The sequence below is a fragment of the Arvicanthis niloticus genome, chromosome 26, assembly GCF_011762505.2.
Source record: "Arvicanthis niloticus isolate mArvNil1 chromosome 26, mArvNil1.pat.X, whole genome shotgun sequence".
Classification (NCBI taxonomy): domain Eukaryota; kingdom Metazoa; phylum Chordata; class Mammalia; order Rodentia; family Muridae; genus Arvicanthis; species Arvicanthis niloticus.
In genome coordinates this window covers 34,505,952-34,528,043 of record NC_133434.1, presented here as the reverse complement: position 1 = coordinate 34,528,043, position 22,092 = coordinate 34,505,952, and the positions used below count along the sequence as shown (strand labels likewise).

The following is a 22,092-nucleotide window of genomic DNA, read 5'->3' as shown; positions in this document are numbered from 1 at the left end:
CTTTTTTTATACCTCTCTTCCCTCATGCTAAGATTGTTTAATACAATGTATTCATCCTGAAACATTCAACTTAAATTTTACTTATGCTATATGAAGATAAATTAGTTTTGAAGAATGGAGTAAGATGGGCAAAAATATGAGGTCCTTCAGTACAAACATAGAACAACAACCACCTTTAATAGCATGAAATCTAACACTAATAACTTCAATTTGTTTGCTAAACATTCTAAGTTATATGAGAAATCTGATTTCAAAATACTCCCCGCAACTACAGGTAATAGTTAGATCTCTCCATCCCTGAGGCATGTCAGCCTGCTGTCCTGACGTGCTTCACCTCCTCCCGAGCTTCCCTCACTCCCACTATAGATTTTATAGAGTGATATACAAGTTCCAAGGTGACTAGACTATGAACTTAGATGAGGAGACTCGGGGTCAAACATTTCAACTTCTCTCTCTTGTTGACAAACTGCAAAACCTTGGATCCTGCTAAACTTTTCAACACAAGAGTAAACAAGCATGCTAGAAATCACGACAAGTAAAAGACCCAAAATGTCTAGAGAGAGAGAGAGAGAGAGAGAGAGAGAGAGAGAGAGAGAGAGAGAGAGGAAAAAAAAAAAAACCAGAAATCCGAGGAATCACTTAAAAAATGAGACTTACTTCCTAAAAATGAAAACTCAGTCTATATTTCCTCCTGCCATAAGCAGAGTGTAGGGATGAGAAGCTGCCCTGCAGCCCCTCTTTGTTCAGCCTGCACTTCATCTGAGGACAGAACTCGGAATTCCGGAGTGATTCCCCTTCCTTTTGGATCAAGGTCCCACAGTCTTTGGAAGGACAAGTGCCTGTGATGTTGAAGAAAGCTTGAAAACTGACACCTAGTTCCCTCTAACACGGGCTGTATTCATAATCCTATTCTATTTAGAAACTGATTTAACACATGAAATGCATAAAAAAAAATTACTGATGACAAACAAACTCATACTACAGGTAGACAGAACAAGCCTATTTCATGTACTGTTATTTGGAAGCTTTCAGAAATTGATCCTACTGTTTCAACTAAACATACTCAACAATAAAGCATGTTCAGGTCTACTTACCAAATACATTACCTGAGTATCATTTAAGTTTAAAGAAAGCCTTTGGGTACTCAAAGAAAATCCAAAGATTCTTAACCAGCCTCCTTGTTCTCCATGGTAATAAACCCAGATTTTAAAAACCAGAAAACAAAGCATTAGGCTGAACTGCTCACTGCGTTCCCAGCTCTGAGGCAGATCAGTTGTTAGAGCGGGAGTTCATTTACTCTGAAACCAGATGCTCAAAGAACCTGACAATCATTCTAAGTTCCAATACCAATAAGATAACTCAAACCTGACTTTAATAGATTCTAATTATCTGTCTGAATGTCCTTATCAACTTATTTTATATAAATAAGGAGTAAACAATTATGAGGCAAAGTAATTTTTATAATGTATATAAATATATGGCACTAATATTCAGTATTAATGGAACTTCATACAAAAAAATACTAAAGTTCACCAACACCAAGATGAAATATTTTCATTTAACAGAAAAGCTACAGATGGCTGTTGGGTTGTTTTATGCAAACCCTGAGAAGTAACATCCTACACCAAATGAAAAAAAATCTACACAAATGCTAGATTATTCTGTTGAAAAAAAAAAAAAACAGCCATTAAACATTGTTTAAGAAAAGGCAGTATTATAAAAATCCAAAGATAAAATGATTAAAGTTTTTTTTAAAATGTATTCATACTCATACTTTGAAGTCTGAAACTGATAGGAATGTTATGAAGAAAGAGACTCACCTTGGAAACAGTAGCTCAGAACAGCAATAGTTCACATTGCCTTCAAGAATGCTCTGATATCACAAAAACAGCTCAGCTCCTCGCAGCTGCTCCAGGCCCACTAACTACTCTGTAGTCCCAGTGGAGAGAGTCTAACCTGATAATGGAACCTTCATTCTCCAATAACAGGCCGAGATCACTTTACACACACCACATGGGCTTTAACCCGCTGACTGGCCCATTAGTACATTCACGTGCTTAAAAAGCTTTCCCAGAATGATCCCCGATTTCTTTTTCAATGAGGGAAAAAGCACATGTACCTCATGCAGACATGTACACAGCTGTTAGCCACACTGAACTGACATTGCAGGATTTCTGGTACAATTTTATACTTTACTATCAAGCTATATGATGAACTTGGGGGTTTTGTTGTTTGGTTTTTGTGGGGTTTTTTGTCATTGTTGTTGTGTTTTCTTTTTGGTTTGGTTTTTGGGGGACAGGATTTTTCTATGTCGCCTTGGTTGTCCTGGAACTCAGTGTGTAGACTAGGTTATCCTCCAGATCCACCTATCTCTGCCTCCCAAGCACTGGCCACCACCGCCAGGCTTGAGAAACGTATTTTTAAAGTAGTTTTAAAAGTAAGACATAATTATATAAGAAATAATGAGAAAAGGAGAATTGGTGACAGATACACTTTTTTTCAAACAAGCTCAACTGGAGGGCTGGCATCCTATAGCTAACATCTTCATTCACTGTTCAAAGTGCTCACTGTAAAATTACCTTATACTGAAACAAATCACCCAAGTAGACAAACTAAAATATAAATGATGAACAAGAACAAACATCTGCTGTCTGGTAGGCATAATGCTGGAGACACAACACTAGAAGTCTGGAAGGAGGTAGTTTTACTGATAAGACAACTAAGGCACAGACAGCTACTCAGTGTCGGTCCTGAGGTCCTTTTCTTCTGCATGGTACCAAAAATTGCTTTCTGGAGCTGAAGAAATGGCTCAGCAGTTAAGAGCACTAGCTGCTCTTTCAAAGGACCTGGTTTGATTCCCAGCACCAACACAGTGGTCCCAACAGTCCGTAACTCCAGTTCCAAAAGATCCACCACACGCTTCTGGGCTCCCCAGGCACCAGTCACACATGTGGTACACATACATATAACGCAGGCAAACACTCATTTATGGGGCTGGGAGAAGGCTCTTTCTGTAGACCACACCCAGTTTGTGGCTAGTAATGAAGAAACTGATAAAGCATAAATATTATAGACAGCTGGTCTGGGAACACAGGAGTTGTTCTCACTTAAATGTTCAGGTAAAAACAGCAAAAACACCCATTTGGCATCACCAGACAACTGCCAACTAGTCAAAGAAAGACAAATAAGCCAAACTTAAGAAGTAATGTCCTCATAGCAAGATGCAGCGCAGTGGGTACGGAAAGAGAAAGACAACGAAGAAAACGTTTAGCTGCAAAACAGCCCATGCATTTAAGCTCTTCAGAATCAAAAATGTAAAATGAGATATTGTTCTATTTCATAAAACAAATTACATTTTTTATTAATAGACAAAAGTATATCCAACAAGCCATGAAATGATGTTTCTGTTTATAAAACAACTGCCACTACGAATCTGTAATTCATCTGTAAATGATTTGGAAACAAAATGCAAAGTAAACTTAGCCAGCAGTGTCTTCAAATATACCAGGAGAGGTTCACATCAGAGCAAAGCACCACAATCTCCACTTGATTTCCCACTTGTTGAGTAGGTCACAAGTCCGGTTAGAGAGCTGCTGGTTACTGGTAGGCTGCATGCCTGCTGAACCCATAAGGTTACTGTGCCACCCATGCTCACCACCATGGTTCCTGAGTCATCACTGGGTAGAACTATTGGCTGCTTTCCTCCTTTGGAAGCTGGCATGGCTCCTTCATGTACCCTGGAAACTACTCCTTAGTGAAGAGGCTTTCAGGTCAGTTCCAGGTCAGGAGCTTCTAGGCCCTGGGTCTGAAGTGTATGGTGTCTTCAGCAATAGGGACTTACCTTCTGCCCCTCAGGGACAACCAGAGGTGAAGCACAGGCTGTAATTTGTTGGTCTTTTAATACAAATTTAGTGTTATAAAGACTGGAAACCACGCTTACTCTATTTTCCCCAACACTATTTTCTATATTATTAGCACTATCTGTTATATAGCTTATTACTTTTAATGACTTCATGCTTCTAGGTAGTATTTTCCAATGTAAGGGGACTTGCCAGCATGTTATACCTCCCACTCCAATCATCACACTGTAAGAAATAAACACTACACCCAATCTTATCCCTTCCTGGGAAATCTTTCACTAGGCTAGATATGATGGTTGTGGGATCCTGAATATTCAGTTAATACAGATCTTAATTTTAGAAAGTAAAATAGAAAGAACAGTGACACAAGGCTGGCTGCCATCAAACACAACATAGTAAGAGTCAACTCCACAGAATGAATGGCTCTCTGAAAGAGCAGACGAGGCACAAGTCTTGCACCCACTTGTCTATAACCACAAAGCTTCCAGGACAGAGAGTCAGTTTCATTGATGTTTGCATTCCAAGAACCACAACGAGCACACAGAAATCTCCCCATTTACAGCTCTAGAGCTACATGGTCCACATGGCTGGTAGGCAGGCCTTCTTTGTCCAGAAGGGCTTGCCCTCATGTTTTCTAACCACAAAATGCCCTTTAGGAAAATTTACTAAGACCAATGGCTTTTGGTTTTTTACCAGTCTCTTCTGGATGAAGGATTTATCCTGACCTACTCTGCCTTTATCTTATAACAATTAGGCATCTTACCCAAAATCAATACCCTCTTCATCTTCCTCAGTATACTCTTACAGCTACTATCTGAGAACTGAGATCACGGGTATGAGTCCATGACACCAGGCTTATAAAAACAAACTCTCAGTTCAATTTTGGCTGAATTTCATGAGATGGAGTTGTAGTCTAGGAATCCTTAAGCAGTACTCAAAGGAATATAAACTATATAGTCATTACAAAGAAAAGCTGGGCAATTCTTAGTGAACTTTATTATGGACATCCAAAAACCTTCCAATTTTACTTTTAAATATATATCTCTTTAAGAAAAAAAATGAAGCTCGTTGCAGTATTGATAAAGTATAGTGAGGCATGATAAAGAGACCCCAGAGTCTGTCTGAAGTCTCACAAGCTCAGAATAAAAAATGCCAACATAATTAGCAAAATTTGCTTTTACGGCTGTCTACAAAGAGGCAATAATCCATCTATGCAGAGATGTTTCAAATAAGAATGTCAAAGCAGTCACGAACCTGGGTACGGTCTAAGTGCACATAACCTTGAGTGAGGCCTTGTTCCTTTCCCGGCTGTAAATCTACAGTTTTCTGGAAACCTTACAAACAAGACAATAAACTTGATTACAATAAAAACATAGCTGACTTCCTTGTACAAAGTTGGTGACCTATTGTTCTGCCCCACCAGCCTGTAGTCCCTCTCACCCAGCAAATCTCAGGAGCCACCCTACAATCTCACAGAAAAAGGGAAAAGGGAGAGGGTCCCTTAGGAACCCTTTGACAGATGGAATTTTGGAATCCACAAAATCTGGCCTATGAACACTGAAGAGCTGAGATGCACACTTAGATGGGTTCTTGAATACTGAAGAGCTCACATGCACACTTACACGTGAGCTATTCTTCCCTACGCCGTTCTGTCTACTAACGCTCACGCTTACGTCTACTTAGAGCTGCTCCTTAGTGACGCCTGCTTCGCTTCACCAAGTTCTTCCACGGTGCAGTCCAGAACTCAGCTTCACATCTAAGTAGAGGTCTCCAAGAGAACTCAGGGAGCTACGGGCAGCAGGGTAAAGCTGTCTGTGTCTCCTGATCCCACCACTCCTGACACGGAAAACAGACTGTACAGCCAAGGCCATCTATGGAAACTAGAAGCACTTAGGAAACACTACCCATTTCCCAATGTTAAGTAAATATCCAAACACATTAACTGGACTGGAGTTGATGCTTAGGGGAGGAAAGCAAAGATAGGAGAATGAGTGAGAAAAAGGACAAAAGACACTTAGACGCCAGCAGTGCAAGGCAACCTAAAGTCCCAGGTACCCCTGAAGTCCCAGTTACCCCTGAAGTCCTAGGTACCCCTAAAATCTGAGAAACAAAAATCAGAAGTCCACTTAAACTGAACTAAGACAAGATAATGAAGTCATAAAAGCAGCAAGAAAAATTAATATTCTATTTATTTTAAAAGGAATCAAAGTTATGCAACACTAAATAAAGAAAATGTCACTGAAAAACAAGTAAAAATTTAGTGAATCTTAATATCAAGAAGAATGATCACTGAAACTTAAAATCAATCATGGAAAGGGCATGACCAAAGTGAGAATAGGGTTGTTTTTATCATCATCATCATCATCATCATCATCATCATCATCATCATCATCATCAGTAAATGGGCCTGTCAGCATTATCCTGGCACCTAAAAGTCTAACATAAAATGTCAAACAAGAGACAAACACAGTTTGGAATGGATTCTAGTCCAACTCAATTTCTAATAATTTACCGTATGAGTGTTTCACTGCGTGCATGTCTGTGCACCACGCACGCCTGGTACCCGTGGATACCAGAGAAATTGTCAAGAGCCCAGGGAATTGGAGTGACAGTTAAAGCCGCCACACAGGTGCTAGGAATCGAACCTGGAGAGACAGTGCTCTCAAGCACTGAGCATCTCTCCAGCTCCCTGACTCCATGAGTAGGTGGTGGGAGCGATGACAGGGTCTCCCTATGGAGCCTTGGCTAGCCCAGAACTCACAGTTCTTCTGCCTCCCGAATGCTAGAATTAAAGCTGTATGCTACCATGTCTCCCCCCATCTCCAAGCTTAATTTCTGTACTTTCTGCTTTTGTTATACTGTATGTACACGTTCAAGTCTCCGTCAATTTATCTCGGAAAAAATAGGATGGTGAACAATCCAGGAAGACACCTGACACCAACCTCTGTTCTCTCAACACCTGAAGTTATTAAAAAAAATTATTGTTACTTAAAAATACCACTTATAAAGAAATCTATAAAAGGTAGGCTCTCCAACAAGAGACACATGTGAGATAATTTAGTCTCCCTAAACTTCCACTGATTAGCCTTAAAAGGTGTAGGTACAGAATATCACACACTTAGTAATTTAGTATCAACTGTGAATACAAAGAATATTTATCCACATACACACATGTACACAACTCTAAAAGTTAAAATTATTGGTGGAATCAATTTAATAAGGCCTCTTTTTTAAAACTCCTGTAATAGCTGAGTATGGAAGTGTACTCTTTAACCCCAGCACTCAGGAGGCAGTGGCAGGCACATCTCTGAGTTCCAGACAGACAGAGATACATAGTGGAAAAACTATCTCAAAATAGAGAAGCAACTAAATTAATTAATTTGTAAAATCCCAAAAAGAGAATGTAGCTGCTGGTGAGATGGGTCAGATGTAGGTAAAGATGCTACCACGTCTGATAAAGACCTGAGCTCATCCCTGGAACACACAGTGGAAGGAAAGAACTGACTCTCAAGTTGTCCTCTGATTTCAACACACACACAGATACACATACACTGAATAGATGGATGTAAAAAGGACTTAATAAAAAATTTAGGACAGCCAGGTGGTGGTGGCTCACGCCTTTAATCCCAGCACTTGGGAGGCAGAGGCAGGCGGATTTCTGAGTTCGAGGCCAGCCTGGTCTACAGAGTGAGTTCCAGAACAGCCAGGGCTACACAGAGAAACCCTGTCTCGAAAAAACAAAAAACAAACAAACAAACAAAAATTTAGGTCATAAATAAATCATAGTAGATTCCAGAGAAAAACATAAAAGATTTATCTCTTAAGAAAATTGACACTAAGGGGCTGGAGAGATGGCTCAGTGTTTTAAGCGCACTGGCTGCTTGTTCTTCCAGAGGACCTGAGTTCAATTCCCAGCAACCACATGGCAGCTCGCAGCTGTCTGTAACCCCAGTTCTGGTGGATCTGACACCCTCACATGGACATATATACAGGCAAAAACACCAATATGCATAAAATAAAAATAAACAATAAAATCACTTTTAGAAAAAGAAAAATATTAACACTTATTGTAAATTAAACTACGTTAAAACACACATTTTACGTTTTAAAAGCCCTCTAGAGCTCAAAACTGATGCTGTTTTAAAAAAGTAAACTATCTGCAAAGATCATTGTGTGTTACAGAAAGATCTCAACTTAGGATGGGCAGATAAGTTTTTAAATCTTACAGTGGTGTAATGATACATATTCTATAGCCAGCTTGGCACGACATTCTCTCATACTGGGCAGTGGCAGTGACCTGCAGCCACTCCAACCAGGGTTTTACAATGGCTCCCTCACTATTTTCTCATTAATGCTTTCTTATCACGCATGAGCAGCCATCTGCATGCGTGAGATAGTCAACAGTGTCATAAAATAAGATTTGTGTTATATGATTTTGCCCAACTGTAAACCAATGGGTATTCTGAACATATTTTAGAATCTTTATGAATTCTAGATATTGATGCCTTATTAAATCTATGATTTATAAACATTCTTCCTATATACTGCATGCCTTTTTTACTCTGTTGGTCATTTCGTTTGAAGTAAAGGTTTTTTAATTTTAATGAAGTCCAACTAACCCTTATTTCTTTTACTGCCTGTGTTTGGGGTTATAAAATAACTGCCAAACCTGATGACATGAGGCTTTTCATCTGCAGCTTCTTCTAAAACTTTCCAGGATGCAGCTCGTACATCCTGGTCTTGAAGCTGTGTTGGGCTATTTTTTATACACAATATAAGGAAAAGTTCCAACTTCAATTTTTATGTCCAGTTTTCTCAACACCATTTGTTGAAAACACGAACAAATAAGCCTGACCTTCCCCAGAAAAGGTCTTGCTATACAAAAGTCACTTGACAGATAAAACGGTTTAATTTGGGGTTTTTCGTTCTATTCTATCGCTCCATACATTTGTTTTTATGTAAGTACCACACAGTTTGGATTTTTATAGCTTTGTTGTAGTTTAAAAAAATTTATTGTGCACATGTGTGGAATTGTGTGTAAGTGCAGCCGTGTATGTGTGTGTCATGTGCACATATGGAAGTCAAGAACAGATCACTCTTCGGAGTCAGCTCTCTCCACTTTGCTGATGCAGGGTCTCTCATTTCTGCTACCCTGCACATTCCAGGTTGTCTGACCTGTTAGCTTCCAGGCAAGTCTATGTCCACCTCCCATCTCTCTACAGGAAAGCTGAGATTAGAGACAAGTACCACAGCATCTAGCATTTTTAAATGGGCGTTAAGGATGCCTTAGTTCGGGTCACTACTATTGTGGTAAAACACCATGACCAAAGCAACTTGGGAAGGAAAGAGTTTGTTTTGCTTATGATTCCACATCACTGATCATCATCAGAGGAAGTTGGGCAAGAACACAAAGAGCGTAGGAACCTGGAGGCAGGAGCTGATGCAGTCAGAGGCCATGGAGGTGTATTGCTTCCTCATGGTCTGTTCAGCTTGCTTTCTTATAGAAACCAGGACCACCAGTGGAGGGTGGCCCCATCCACAATGGGATGGCCTATCCTCCATCAATCACTAATTAAGAAAATGCCCTATGGTCTTGCCTACACCCCAGTCTTCTAGAAGCCTTCTCTCAAGTGAGTCTCCCTTCTCTCTGATGACTCCAGCGTGTGCCATCCTGACAGAAAACTCACTAGCACAAGGCACAGAACTCAGGTTTGCAGGCTTGCATAGGAAGCACTGGACCCACTTAGTCACCCTGTTCACCCAGTCTTAAGTTTTAAAATAATTAGAAAATGTAAGACTTATCCTTAGTTGTTTTCATGAGATTATATTTCATAATCCTTTGAGATTCCATGCTGTTAACATGAATTTTTGTTTCAGGAAAAAGTTCACAGGGATTTTGATAGGTATTATACTGGTTCTATAAATTATTTCGTATAGTATCAATGCCTTCAGATTCATGAGTAGGTAATATGTCCAATATGTCCCCATTAGATAAACAGAAGACATAAATGATGTCTATAATTTCTTTTGACAGTACTTGGTGATTTTCAGTGTTTGAAATTTTTCACCTCATTAGTAAAATTTACTAATTATTTTTTATTTCTCATATGGTCGCACTGCTAGTGTATAAAAATACATTATTCTGTGGGCTAATACAGTATCCAACAAACTGCTAAATTCGTGAGTTCTAACGATGTTTTTGCATAATCTTAGAATTTTCTACCTATAATAATGTTAAGACCTCTGCAAATAGACAATTTTACATTTTTCCTCCCCAGCTTGGATCAATTTTCTTAACTTTTTGTGATTGCTCTGGTTTGGATTCATAATACAATGTCCTTGCTTTGCCCATGATATCAAAGGAAAAGCTTACAGCATAAGGTTGGCTGAGAGTACTTCATAAATGGACTTTATTAGGTGAAATAATTTTCTATTTTTAGTGTGATGATAACTTTTTATCATAAAAGAGTATTAAATCTTGACAAAGTTTTTCGATTAACTGAGATGATTATGTGACTTTGGTCATTCATTGGGCAACTGGACAGCTTCTTACCATGCATCTCACACAAAGGGAAAGTTATTTAGTGCCCTCATTTTGCAGGGAGCTCCTCTTAATTTTTCAAACAAAAAAAATTAAAGCAGAATTTAATGACATAAATTTGAGCTTCAAGAAAGGATTTTTAAAAGAGGATATTGAATGGATAACAACTTTTAAAAGAAGCATATTTCAAAACTTGAGAATCATGTCAAGTCAAATCTATTAAAATGGATCAAAGCAAACCAGCACATTTGTTATCACTGAGGTGTGCCAGAACTGATAGACTAGTACTGTATTATTTATTTGAATACATCTTAAAAGTCTGTATGTATACGCTGATAATGGCATGGCACACATCATGACTGAAACATAATATTTCAAAGGAAATCAGGAGGCTGGGAAGATGCTGGGAAGATGGCTCAGCAGGAAAGAGTGCTTGCTCTGCAGACCTGAGAACCTGAGCTCAAATCGCAAGCACTCAGGTACAAAGTCAGCGTAGCTATGCACACCTGTACATCTACCCGTATTAGGGAGCAAAGACAGAAGATCCAGAGAACTTGCTAGCCAACCAGCCAGCCCAACAAAGTCTCAGCAAGACCTGACTCACGGTGAAACGGTAAAAATGACAGAGGATGACACCCAACATCTGTTCTGCCTCCACGTGAGTGCTCATGGACACAGCACATACACACTTACACGCATGCAACATACATACAGCGTGGGGGGAGGGACAGGAGGGAGGGAGAAATGAAATAACAGCTGGAAGAATGAAATGGCACAGAAACTAAATGACTTTCATTCAGAAATGCCCTCTCTTTTCCATGAAGTTAACTTAAGAAACAGAAGGACTATGACATAAACAGAAGCTCAAAGAATCGCAATTGTATTTCGTGCAGTTGCCACTTTCCTTACCCACACCGATCAATATGTGAAATCTAAGCTCTAGATATAGCCAAAGTTTCAATGGCATCCCCCATGAGAATACATGCTGCTGTCTTGACGGGGAATGCAGGTTGGAGCAGCAGGAAACTGTTCGCCTTTGTTCTGGTGGCACATCTTAGCTTACTTTACAAACCCGGAATCATTTCTGTTCCACAGTTCTGAAGAAAGGTGTTTGTGAGAAGATTATTTCATTTTGCTGAGCTGTCAGGGATAAGCCCTTGGGGAAAAGGCCAACTCAAGCGGGATGGAAGCAGATGTGAGCAGTCGGTTTTCTTACCTGCTCAGTGCTTTTGTGACTACACTCTACTAGCTCTGACACCCACCCAGAAGCAGTGGACAGACTAAAGCAGTCATTTCTCAAGAGTTTGAGGACTATAAGGTCTTCCCTTCCTCCAAAATAACCCTACTAGGGACAGAATAACAAACAACAGAAAACAAATGTTGAAGATACAGAAACGTTAGTTGAATAAAACATTAATAGATTTTACTTTCCTGGAAAGAAGGAAAGAAAGGAATGAAGATACACAGAAATGAAAAGAACATACATAACAGCCATACATAACAAATAGAAAATGTATTCATTCTTTGGCTACTTAAAAATCATGTACTAGCCGGGCGGTGGTGGCGCACGCCTTTAATCCCAGCACTCGGGAGGCAGAGGCAGGTGGATTTCTGAGTTCGAGGCCAGCCTGGTCTACAGAGTGAGTTCCAGGACAGCCAGGGCTACACAGAGAAACCCTGTCTCGAAAAACCAAAAAAAAAAAAAAAAAAAAAAAAAAAATCATGTACTAGGTTCACTATTATGGTAGACACTGTTTCAGATCCTAGGGATACAGCAGTAAGGCACACTGCCTCTTGTGCCCAGGAAGGATAAATGCAAAATAAATGACAATCAGTGATTAGGTGCTAAGAAAATACACAAGTCATGAAACAGACCAGGTTGGGTGCACTAATTTCTTGTAAGCTGACAAGGAAATCTGATTGAAGAACAGACATTAAACAATGAGAAAGATTCAGCAAATCAGCAGGCTGAGGAAAAACCATGTCCTACAAGGGATAGATAGTAGATGACTTTAAAGCTGGAATAGACTTTCTATATTCACAGGACAGAAAAGAAAGCCAGCACTGTTCAAGTCGTATGACTTCTGGTGTTTTTAAGAACAGTAGCAACTAAGAACTCAAAGTACCACAACCATCTCAAAGTCATCACTTGGGGGAGGGAGGAATTAAATCTATGCGAAATGAGCTCCTGATACAGAATGGTACACAGTAATGACCACTGGGAAATTTTTAACAGAAAAGAGAGCACCAAAGTTAAACAGTGATCTGAAAGCAGAGGTCTGTAGGTCAGAAAAGATCAGCGTGAGGGTCCTGTTCAGTTGGTACTGCCATTCACCCTAAAAGGAACAGCATTCTAACTACCATCAGAGTCTAGAGACTGTGACTGAATGAGGGAACTTGTGAGCTTCAAGTGTAGCATCAGGGTGAAATGCAGACGGAAGTGAGCACTCCTACCTACTCCGTCTTAATTCTTCTCGACAACTACCTCTCAGCTACTGCAGAGGTTTTCCTTATTTAATGTAAACCAGAGATCTATAAAAACACACCAACATAAATATTTAGATAATGTAGAAAATTTTTCCCTGTTTAACACCTTTCTTAAATTATGAAGTAAACTGAACTATTTCTTTCAGACAACTTGCCTCCAACTCGGGTTCCTCTTGCCTCAGCCTACAGAGTGTTAAGGATTACAGGTATGAACCATTGCATCTGGACAAGTAAGAACACTATTCACCCATTTTCCTGATAGAATAGTGGTTCTCAACCTTCTTAATGCTGTAATCATTTAATATACTTCCTCATCTTGTAGTGGCAGGCAACCATAAAATTATTTTCCTTGGTACTTCACAATTGTAATTTTGCTATAGTTATTAATCATAATGTAAGTATCAGATATGCAGGATATCTGATAAGTTACCCCTGTGAAAAGATCTTTTTAACATCCGCGCACGCACGCACACGCACACACACGCACACACACGCACAGACACACGCACACACACGCACACACAGGCTGAGAACCACTGTACTAGAGCAAGCATATTTGGCTTATAAGTATATATAATAAACATCTCTATGCCTTAAAAATAAAGTTATGCTATCAAACACATACATTTTCCTATAATACCACTTTATGTAGACACTAACCATTACTGAGAACAAGCAAAGGAAGAAAATGAAGATCAAAGCTTGCCTTAGCTAAGGTACATGGCAATAGGTCTTCCCCTAAGCCATATGTTTATAAAAACGCTGAAATGACTGGTATCATACCTCTAGCATGTGGTAGCTAGATAATCTCCCTCACGTTTCCCTCAAGAGGAAAATGAGACAGCACCCACCACGTTAGACTCATTGCAATTATTAGATGAAACAAAATAGGTGAAAATTAACGGAACCTGGGCTTACCATCTATCATGTGAAACCACAAGAGAAATGATGGCAAGCAGAAGATAAAAGGAAAAATAATTCTACAGTGTAACTTACAAGAACTGAACACAATGTTAACAGTGCTTAGCCAAAGGCTGGCAGAGAAGAAGCTCCAGTTCTGACCTGGAGTCCCGGTTATACAGCACTTTCTCCTGTACACACAAACTGGTCTTCACAATATGACTGACTCAGGAGGACAGGAAGTCACCAATGTCAGTTTGCCGGACAGGAATCATGACTAAAACTATGACACACCCTCCTACCTCCTGAAACAGTGACTGAAAGCCTTTCTTACACGCAACTGAGTACACAAAGAAATATGCTCCAGTAAGCGGTTGTTTATTCACTCAATGGTCACGCCACATTCCAGGATACAGTCCCATGCTGGGTTTAGCAGACTCAATCTGCTTCTTGATGCAAAAATGTTCATTATAAGAATAAATTACCAAGCTGGGCGGTGGTGGCACACGCCTTTAATCCCAGCACTCTGAAAGCAGAGGCAGGCAGATCTAGTCTTCAGAATGAGTTTCAGAAGAACCAGGGCTATACAGAAAAAACCTGTCTTGGAAACACACACACACACACACACACACACACACACACACACACACACAAGAATAATTTTCCAAAGACAAATTTTTAAAGAACATTTTCCAAACTGAAATTTAATTAATATTAACTTAGGACAAGGTAGACAATCATTTTTATTGTGTTTATTCATAGATTTCATTCTTATAGTTGGGGACTGAGTTGCTGGGTATTCATTCTATCACAATCAGAAAGTTTACCGTTTCCAGCATTAATGGCTCCTCTATTCATATACTTTCAGTTCCTTAATCAACTCTTTAAATTGCCCTTCCATTAGTTCATACTCAGAATTTGAGCTAATTCTTCTGCAAATAGGTCAATCAGTTCCTGTACTTAGTCAAGATGATTTACTTTCACACAATAATTATTTTATAAATACGGCATTATTAGGCAGCTGGGAAATTGATTAAAAGAAAATCTGGAGGCCAGCCAATTAAATAGTACAGCACTTAAGTCACATTTTATCAGATGTGTCTAAATGTCACTAAGAAAACAGACATCTGCTTGGTACTTATGTGCAGGTAGAAGAGAACCTACCTACCCGCAGAAGCAAGACTTGGTGAGAGGAGAAGGTGAGCAGTGGTCACAAGAGGTGTTCCACAGGTGATGTGAGAGATCTGAATGGAGTTTTCATACTTGTGTATGAAACAAGTATGAAACTACACCAACTTAAGGAAACACAAGTATGAAACTACACCAACTTAAGGAAGCCTTTCTGGACATACAACAAAAAGACAGACAGACTGAAAAGACTGAAAGCTCAGAACAATGAAGCCTCCAGGCCTACTGAAAGATTCTTAGCCCACTGCTTCCTTTGGAGCACAGGAGTAGGAGCTGGACTTTGATGGTCACATCTCTTCCTAAGTAGTGAGCAGTACTGAGCATCAGAAGGAAGTGCTACTTACAGAGTCTCACTCCCTGAGGCTACTCTTTACAATATGTAAATTATTTCTCAGTAAAGACGTGTTATGAACTAAACAATCATGCTTAGGACGCTAGTGAGTTGGAGGAAACTATGGAGAAAGACTAGATTACAATGTTCTCTGAAGGAGTCTAAGATATTATGTAATCCAAAGACACTGAAGGATTCTGAAAATCAGATGGACACGCTGGCATTTATACTTTAGGGAAAAAAATATCATATTGCCAGTGACAAGAACGGCTTAGAGCAGCCAGACTCCAGGTAGAAAGACTAGGCGAAATGAAGGTGAAAAAAATTGTTAGAGACCAGATTTCATTCATTAATCTGTCTAGCGCCAAGCTCTCAAGGTAGGGGACCTTAAACTTCTGGTCCTCCTGTCTCCTCCTCCCAGGTGCTGGCATTACAGGCGCGCACTGCCATGCCAGGCCAGTGCTGTGCAGGAATGTAGGCTTTGTGAGCACTAGGTAAGTGTTCCACCAGCTGAGCCTGCCATCTGCACCCTGCCCTCCCTCAACCATTTTCTTAAAAGAAAATTGGGAAATGAAGAGGACCAGAGCCAAGACAGGTAAAACACCAGACAAGACTTTAGTATTGCCTGTAAAGTAGAATGTTGTCTACAGAAGCTGTCTGTAAAAGGGAAACTGTGTTTAAATTAGCACACTAATGGATACACCTTATTACGTCAGGCCAATAGCAGGAATTACAGAGAGTAATCGAGTTAAGTTAGATACTAGAGCTGTATGAAACCCTTTACTAAATGGCCTTTTAAAATAGCGATTGTCTTAATCTGACTTAACCAATAGAGGATTTGTCTTTAAACGTGTCAGATTAGGGTGTGATGGCGTACACTTTCAATTCCAGCCCTACAGAAGCAAGAAGCAGGTGGACGGACCTGTGTGAGCTCAGGTCATACTGGCCTACAAAGGAAGTTCCAGGTCAACCAGAGATATACAGTGAAACTGTCTATAAACCAATATATAAATATAAATGAAAAATTAAAACCATCTATTGCCTTTGATTATTTAATGTTATGTCCAGGCCAAAACTTTCCTTAAGTGTGTCAGATCAGCAGCATATACTCAGCTCCAATTTCAAATAGAGAAAGCAGTGAGAAAATACTCCAATCTATCTTAGCAATGGAGTCAGTTTATTTCCAAACTAACCCACAAACTATAAGTATTTAGACTGTGACTTAGCATTACAAAAGAGTCTTGCTTCCTATTGAAAAACAGGAAAAGATATCATCATCTTTAATTTTCAGAAGCAACTCATTCTCATTATAAACTACATATAAAGTGCCAGATACATTCATAAATAACTCACCTTAGGTTTTCTAGGCAAACCACCAACAAATATCTAGAGCATAAGTCTTTGGTTGGACAGACACCTAAAATGAAGAGGAAAAAAAGACACGGTCAATAAAACTAGATCTGAGCTGGCATCTTACTTCCTCACAGAAGGAAACTTTAATTTGATTATTTACTTCCTAATTCTTTTGTGATCACAATGTTCTTTAGTAGACTGAACCAAGTCCAAAATTAAGAACTATTGGGTCTGGTGAGATGAGTCAGAGCATGTGCTGGCTAGTTTTATATCAACTTGATACAATCCATATTCACTTGGGAAGAGGGAACTTCAGATTTAAAAAATGCCCCACCAGATTGGTCTGTAGGCAAGCCTGTGGTGCATTTCCATCATGGATAGTTGATGTGACAGACCCGTGACAGACCCCAGCCAACTGTGAGTGGTGTGACACTAGCTGGTAGTCTTGGGAGCTGTAAGAAAGTAGGTTTAAGCAAGCTCTGGGGAGTTAGTAAGTCACTCTTCCATGGCTTCTGCTCCAGCTCCTGCCTCCAGGTTCCTGTCCTGGATTCTCTCGGTGATGGATTCATAAGATATAAGCTTAAAAGCTGTAAAAGGTCCTCTTCTCAAAATAAAATAAGAAAGAAATGTCGGACTTTCTATTGCCTTGGATTATTTATTGATATGTTTTGGTTGTTTTGTGCTGGGAATTGAAAAGAGAGCGAGCCTCACACATGCAAAAGCTAGCACTCTACCTCTGAGCTACATTCCCTACCTTGTTTATTTGATGTTAATGATAATCCTGGCTGTGTGAGCTGTGTGAGCGCACATGGGTGAGCATGCTGGCATGTGCATGCTGGTATGGTTTAACAAGTATGCTGTGTGCCCTTACCAGCACTTTGCTTGCTTCCCTTAAGGGAGGCTCTCTCACAGAACCTGAAGCTCACAGGTAGCTTGGCCAGTGAGCTCCTGTCTGGTTTTGCCTTCATGCTGGGGTGACAGGTATGTTTGTGGCCATGATCCGATCTTTTAGGTGGATGCCAGGGATCTAAACTCGGGTTTTTGTATTAGTGCAGCAAGTGCCGTGTCTTAGTGTTTCTACTGCTATGATAAAACTGTATCAGCAATTGCCTCTGTACGAGCACTGTTGTGGCCATTATCTTCACAAAAAACAAACAAATAAACAAACAACACCGTAAATAATTTGAAAACTATGAAGTGTAGAAGTAAAATTTTTATTTTTACTTTTAATTTTTATTTGTTATTTTTTATTTATAACATTTAAATAAAAAAGGAACATAAAAGTCCTATAAATATGAAACACAATTCTATTTTATACTGGCAAAAAAAAATCAAATTCAAAAGATGAGCTAGCATCATCTTTTGTCAATTTTAAAATGTTGGCCATTTATGTAGCTCTGGATCATCTTAAGCTTCAAGGCAAGATGACTCGATGGCTCAGGGTACATGCTGCCAAGCCTGATACCTGAGTTCAGTCCCTGGGACCTCCACAGAGGAAGGAGGGAACTGAGTCCCATAAGTTGTCCTTGATTATACACACACACACACACACACACACACACACACACACACACACACACAATGGCATGCTTGAGCTCCCTACCACAAAGAAACACACATTAAAAAAAAAAAAAAAAAAAGCCCATTTTTAGCTCACAGTAAGACTGCACTTCAAGACCTTCTTTCAAGTTGGGTATGTCTATGTCCCTACTAAATGGTACAGGCGTGACGTATCTGTAGATATAAACGTTAAGCCATGACACAACGGGAAGAACAACACAGTTCCTCAGAGATTACAGATGAACTGACCGTATATGTAAAATCTGTGGAGGTGACAGTTACACTAATGACTCAAAAAAAAAAAAGTAGGCTCTCCTGTTGATATAAACAGCAGGTACAAAAAATAAACAATAAAATTTGTTGTAATAATCCACAGAGACTTGGGGAGATTTAAAAGCTGTTCTAACCGCTATGAAATTAAATAATGTAATATACATAATATATATTATATATAACATAATATAATATATAAATATATAATATATATTAGAATATAATATATATTATAACATATATAGATATTAGAATAATACATACAATGGCTATCTTTGTGTACTGTTCTTGATCATATAAAGTAGTAAAAATCTTTCTGGAAAGCAATTTGTAATAGTCAACAAGAACCTTAAAAAGTTCAAGTCCTGGGGCTAAGAAGTTAGCCAGTGGGTTCTTACCCACTAGCTCTACACTTGCTGTTCTGCAGGCATGAGCCCCCAAGTTAGAATCCCCAGCACCTACATAAGGCTGACATGACTCCATGTGACCACAACCCCAGCATAGAAGAGCAGAAACAGGCAAATTCAGAGAGCTCACTACCTCAGGGTACTAAGGGGGTGGGGCACCCGATCTCCTGCTCTGGCCTCTCACGCATGTGCACTGGCACATACACCTGCATTCTCATATGCGTTCACTATGTATGCAGACACACACACACTCTATATTCAATCCTTTAAACCAGTGACTTCTCTTCCAGCTTTTCTTTTAAATAACCAGTAGGGTGGAAGATGGGAAAAGGAATGAGTAAGGAGAAGAATTAATCAATATTAAGGATGTATAAAAAGTCCTATAGTGACCTACCACTTCATAAGCTAATTTAAAAAATATAATTAAAAAGAAAATGGAAGTATCCCACATGGACAGATAATGTTGCTTCCAGAAGCTGAAGGTTATTAGACAGAAATCCCAGCGCTGGGTATGGGAACTTTCCTGAGTTGTTGGTCAGGGAGGTTCATGAGGGTCCCAAAACAATACAGGCTCTTGGTTCGATTGCTCTTGCTTCTCCACCGGAAACAGACGATAAGGCCCTACTGATGAAGACATCAGGACACCACACAGTTCTTTTGCAAGACAGAGAAATTAAGCTGGAACTGAGCTGAAACCCTCCTCCCTGCTGACTAGCTTTCAGGATTTAGTGGGCTGCGGAGGGAGAAAAGTCATCAAGTCTTACCCAGCTGTGAACTTTGTGAGCTACAATACCAACCTGTCAGACAAGATGTACCCACTGGTACAAGAGATATGACTGTCATCAACTTTCTGACTGGGTCTGAGGCCCACTCTGTGGGGAGGAAATCATATCTGACATTAAATATGGTCAAAAGCCCATAGCTGGGAAGGTCATGGGCCCTACATGGAACCAACTCCACATGTTTAGCTAAGTAATATTTATCAGGCTGCCCTCTACATACTTACGTTTATACACACAGGGTAGTGCTGAGCTCAGCCCTGGCCAGAAAAACTTTTTTGCACTGGGAAGTAGTGAATACAAAGACTCAAAGTGGTAAGGATATGTGACTGTTGAATGGTCAGCCCTAAACAGGACATCTCTGGGCTTAGACACATCCCAGAAGTGGGGGCAGAAAGAAGAGATGGAGGCTGAGGGAACGGGGGAAAGTTGCTGGGAGATTATCTTCTGGACTTGGCATGGCTATTGAGCCCATGAGCTCACATGGTTATGGTTAACTGCACAAGGCCTGGGCACTATTAGACCTGTCAAACACTTTCTTGATGCCTGGGGGAGTGGCTTATCAGGCTCCTTCCCTTCTGAAAAAGCTACAGGCATTTCATGGTTGCTGAGGGGGGTGGGGAGAGTCAATTCCTCAGTGTAGCCACTGGTAAATTGCCCTTGCTAAAAATAAATAATCTCATCCACCCATGAAAGTGGAAAGGGGTTTCTTGGGAAAGGGAGGGGGTCTGTGGGAAGGGAATGAGAGGCTAATGTGTGAGGGAGGAAATAATCAAAACTTCAGCAAAGATTTATATTAGAACTTACTCGTATCTATAAAGAGCTAGAGGCTAACAAGGCTAGAAGCTGCTCAAATGATTAAGATATTATTTAAATTATGCATCCAAAAACACTCAATATCTAATGACAACTGTGTGAAGAAAAGAGTATGTGAATTCATGAACAACCAAGTTTTGGTTTCTAAATTTTATAGGAGTTAAGTTCAGTAATAAATACCACAAGCAACTAAATCAAAAATCACACTACAGGGGCTGGAGAGATGGCTCAGTGGTTAAGAGCACTGACTGTACTTCCAGAGGTCCTGAGTTCAAATTCCAGCAACCCAGCAACCACATGGTGGCTCACAACCATCTGTAATGAGATCTGATGCCCTCTTCTGGTGTGTCTGAAGACAGCTACAGTGTACTCATATATAATAAATAAATAAAAAAATAAAATAAAAAAAAATCACACTACAACTTGGGAGTCCAAATCCATCCCAAGGGCTGCTTTATCAGGATCTTGAGAGAAGGATGATTTTAACATTTTAAAAATGTTGTTAACAAATAAGAATGAAAAAGAGGGGCTAGAGAGGTGGAGCAACAGTTATGATCACTTGCTGTTCTTCCGGAGGGTCAGAGTTTGATTCCCAGAACCCACACAATGATCCTAACTGCCATTAACACCAGTTTCAGGGTATTTGATGCTCTTTCCTGGCTTCTGTGGGTACCTGGCATATATGTTGTTATATATATATGTACTGCCCCATTTCTGCTTCTCCCTCTTGAAGTAGCCAGGCAAGATGCATACCAGGATGAACTGGAGGGAGAAAAGCTTAGTTGGGACTGGTGGGTGCAGGCAGGATCTTGAAACATGCACCCAGGAACAGCTTCAGAGAACTGGTTCAGTTTAATCCTGGGGCAGTGAGAGAAAGAGGCATTTATGCCCCAGGGAGGTTGACAGGGTCTCTGGATAAATGTTTGTGTGGTCATGTACAACAGGCCAGAACAGGGGTTTTAAAAGATGCTTCATTTGCATACTCAGGGGCTGTAAGCTCTGTGTGTGTGTGTGTGTGAATGAACTTTATATGGTAAAACAAGGAGTGAAGCCTGATACCTGTCAGGATAGTAATTTCTTATGAGGGTTGATAGTGGGGCAGCTGGCTTCGTGGTGCCAGCTTGGGAGGAGGGAATGAGTAAACTCCTGCTGTCCTTATCTGAGGTATCCAAGGTTGAAGCTCTCGTTGACCCTTCCTTCGTGATCCTGGACCATTATTACAATCTCACACACACATACATGTAGGTAAAAGATACATTAAACACAAAAGAAAAAGAATATGTAATATAGACATTCTGTGTCCACAAAGCTTCAAATTGTATCTGCTAATATGGATGCAGAACTCTCAGCTACCTCTCCAGCAACATGTGTCACCATGCTTCCCACCATAACAACAATGGATTCAACTTCTGAACTGTAAGCCAGCCCCTATTAAATGTTTTCCTTTATAAGAGGTGCTGTGGTTACAGTGCCTCTTCACAGCAAAAGAAACCCTAACTAAGCTTGGTAATATAGCAGGTTCTAGGTTGAAAATCTTGAAGACGTTCCTCATCGGTGGGCTTTGGTTTTGCTGGTTCTACCTTAAGAGACATCCATC

At 40.0% G+C, this 22,092-nt stretch overlaps 1 protein-coding gene across 7 annotated transcripts in view; it reads right to left on the bottom strand.

Moving 5' to 3' along the window:
• Positions 1-22,092, bottom strand: part of Peak1 (pseudopodium enriched atypical kinase 1) — a 213,925-nt gene that overhangs the window by 154,620 nt on the left and 37,213 nt on the right. For 6 of the 7 annotated variants that reach the window (XM_076925696.1, XM_076925695.1, XM_076925698.1 and 3 more), the window contains exon 2: positions 16,661-16,724. The gene's annotated coding sequence lies outside the window, so the exon portion shown is untranslated. Of the gene's footprint in view, positions 1-5,114; positions 5,195-16,660; positions 16,725-22,092 lie in introns of all 7 variants that reach the window. The other variant, XM_076925694.1, reaches the window with a different exon arrangement.